The sequence below is a fragment of the Taudactylus pleione genome, unplaced genomic scaffold (genome assembly GCF_031769625.1).
Source record: "Taudactylus pleione unplaced genomic scaffold, aTauple2 ptg000647l, whole genome shotgun sequence".
Classification (NCBI taxonomy): Eukaryota; Metazoa; Chordata; class Amphibia; order Anura; family Myobatrachidae; genus Taudactylus; species Taudactylus pleione.
Genome location: NW_028285049.1, coordinates 5,047,499 through 5,051,118, shown reverse-complemented (window position 1 = coordinate 5,051,118; position 3,620 = coordinate 5,047,499). Strand labels below are relative to the sequence as shown.

Sequence of the window (3,620 nt, the reverse complement as noted above, 5' to 3'; positions counted from 1 at the left end):
TGGCCCTTCCTATTATTGCCCCCAGTAGTGGTCCCCCGAGTGCAGTGCCTCTAGTAATAGGCCCCTTTTAGAATGCCCCCAGTGGTAGTCCCCCCCAAGTAGTAGTCCCCAGTAGAGTAGCCCCCCCAGTAGAGGTCCTCCCAATGGCACCCCCAGTAGTAGCCACACCTCCCCCAGTAGAGGTCCCCCCAGTAGTAGCCAACCCCTCCCCCATTGTGCAGATAGGTTAAAAAATAAATAAATATATATAAAAATATACTTACCTGATTCCACGCTGCTCCTGCTCCTGTCCGCGATGCCGCTCCCACCCGCCAGTCCGCCCGGGCTGGCGCGCTCAGCATTATGGGACTGACGTCATGACGTCAGTCCCATTACCCACTGCAGGAGCCAAACGGAAGTCCGGCTCTTGCAGTGGGTGCTGCAGCAGTCAATGAGAGTCTATCTGACTCTCATTGGCTGCTGTTTAACACACGCATCACCGCCAGCGCTGGCGGCGATGCGTGTGTTATGCACAGCCTGAGCCCGCCTCCTAGCGCTATTGGGCAAGCGCTCAGGGGGAGGGAACGGGCTCAGGCGTGCAGCACAGGACCGGCGCTGGAAGCCTAGCGCCGGTCCTGTGCAAATGTGTAGCGCTGACCGCACTCATTGCGGTCGGCACTACACTGGCTATTAGGGCAGGCGGGCCGGTACCGTGGCCGGCGGCGCCCCCCCGTGCCGCCGGTCCAACAGCGCCCAGGGCACGAACCCCGCTCGCCCTGCCCTAGTTACGCCACTGCATCTGTGACATATCATATCACTCTCCTGTGTGCTACCTGGGTATATAGGAGACTTCTAAGTAGTACTTACAACACCGGATCTTCCCTGAAGGTCTCCCATTCAAGTACTAGTCAGGCCCAACACTGCTTGGCTGCCAAGTTCAGCTGAGATTGGGCAAGACCAGTGTGGTATGGTTGTAACAAAATACAACATCTCCCCCAGGGCTACACAGTTATAGACATGAGGATATTATGTTTTTGTATCCGTCCCTGTACGTGTCCTGGAATAATCTAACTGGTAAAAAATATATAATTGCATACATATGTGCACATTATGAAATAGGACTGAACGGTCACATGAAGGCACAAATCTAGGAGATAATATGGAGCTCACAAAAAAACAAGAAAAAGATAGAGTCTCGTTTAGTCCAAAAGGAGTAACCGTATTCAATCTATGAATCCATTGAGTTTCTAATTGTAACAACCGCTTCTCATGGTCTCCTCCTCTCTTGTCCATAGGCACAACGTCAATGATTTTATAGGATAAGGTTGCTAAAGAATGTCTGTTCTGCTTGAAATGACGAGCGACCGGCTGGTCCACTTCTTTTCCCGACAAAGCTTGTCGTATGGCTGTACAATGTTGAGCTATTCTTTCTTTGAATAGCCTGGTTGTTTTCCCAATATACACCAGACTACATGGACATTTGATCATATATACCACGTATTTACTCGTGCAAGTCAAAATATGTCTGATGGGGAACCGTTTGCCAGAATGAGGATGTGTGATGTAATTCCCGGGATCCATATAACTGCAGGTAGTACATCCTGTACATTTATAACAGCCTGGTTTTTTAGTTAAAAAGTGTGTATCCTGGGAAGGAAGTGATTGAGAAACGTCATTGTGCACTAACCAGTCCTTAAGGTTCTTACCCCTCCTATTGCACATCATGACAGATGAATCATTCAAAAATTTTATGTTGGTATCTGTGTTAATAATCGGCCAGAGATCTTTAGTAGTGGTATTGATGTGGCGACTCATAGTGTTATGAGTATTAGAAAAAAACATAATTTTTTTATTATCATTTGTTTTATTTTTCTGAGTACAGATCTGTTCTTGAGTCATATTCATCACTTTAGTTTTTGAACCTTCCAATTCTTTTGCAGTGTATCCCCTGTTGATAAATTTTTGTATCAGCTGATTAATTTCAAATTCAGCTACATTCTTATCTGTGGTGATTCTTCTAATGCGTAGAAACTGCAAAAATGGTAATCCCTTCTTCAGAGAGACCGGATGGTGGCTCTGGGCATGTAACAGAGTGTTGCAATCAGTAGGTTTATGGTAGACTCTGGTTTCAAATCTGTCTCCTTTCCACTCAATTAATACAACCAGAAAATGCAAAGAGATAGAACTGCATTCAAAAGTGAATTTAATAAAGTTGTGCATAGAATTGATCTGTGTCATGCTTGACACAAATTCCTCCTGTGATCCTGACCATAAGACAAATATGTCATCTATGTACCTAATGAAAAATTTGACATGTTGAAAAAAAGACTTGTCAAAAAATAAATAGTTCTCCACATTAAACATGTAGATGTTAGCAAAGGAGGGGGTCACGTATGACCCCATTGCACAATCCACGTAATTGAAGAAAAAACTGGTTATCAAACATGAAAAAGTTCCTGGTCAATGTTGTTTTTTCTAAGAGGTTCAAGAAAAATGGAATGTGAGGACCGGTATAATCACTGTTGTTTTCAAGAAAATATTTGACACTCTGCAACCCCTGTTGATGTGGGATGCTGGTGTATAGTGATGCAACGTCAATGGTACATAGGACTAAGTTAGTTGGTAGGTCCCGCATGTTATGCAATTTTTGTAGAAGGGTGTTAGTATCCTTAAGAAACGTATGTTGTTGCATGATCATAGGCTGGACGTAATAATCTAAAAATTTAGAAATGGGGCTGTATAGTGAGCCTCTTGCTGAAATTATGGGTCGTCCAGGTGGTAATTGTATAGATTTATGCACTTTTGGAAGTGAATGAATCAAAGGTACCACAGGTTTATCCACAAGTAAATTCTTTCTAGTGGAGTCGGAAATCCAATTCCTAGAAACAGCTTCTAAGAGTATGTCGTCTAATTCAGCTTTATACAGTATTGATGGATCTTTGTCCAATTTGAGATAAACCTCAGGGTCTAATAATTGTCTGTATAATTCATTTTTGTAATCTCCCATATTTTGTATTACAAGGGCACCCCCTTTGTCCGCAGGGCGGATGACGATAGAGGTATCCCTGCTGAGTGATCTCAGTGCCAGCTGTTCGTCTCTGAGATCACTCAGCAGGGATACCTCTATCGTCATCCGCCCTGCGGACAAAGGGGGTGCTGCAAGTGCACGGCTGTTCTGATTGGTCTGCGGAGGTCAGCGACCATAGTATGCAGCTGAAATTGGCTCTTGGTCGTGCCGCTGGTGGTGCGGAGCCAGAGGTATGGATGGGTGAGCTGCTGGGAGGCTGGGTTGCAGCGTGTGTGCTGGGACCACCCCTGGGGGGTGGTCTGCCCGGGATACTGATTCAAAAAAAGCCAGGGAGGAGGGGTGATGTGGAAAGTGTGACCGGGATGGAGCTGGTCACTGGCGATGTTGGCTGGGCGGACTTGCTGCCGGATGTGCGGGATGCTCTTATCACTGACGGTCCCTCGTGGAAATGGGGATCGACGGTGGAGACACCCCTGGCCAGGAGTGAGTTGCTGAGCACGCCTGGGAGCAGGGGGGGAGAGGGGCTGGTCCGGGGTGGAGCCGGTCACTGGAGGTGTGAGCAGTGCGGACCAGCAGGTGGGTGGGCTGAGAGCTTTCTGCACTGGTGGTCCCT

The 3,620-nt window shown here is 46.7% G+C and overlaps 1 pseudogene; it reads right to left on the bottom strand.

Annotated features, from left to right (window-relative positions):
* Window positions 1-839: 839 nt before the first annotated feature.
* Window positions 840-958, bottom strand: LOC148478896 (5S ribosomal RNA; annotated as a pseudogene).
* Window positions 959-3,620: the final 2,662 nt, after the last annotated feature.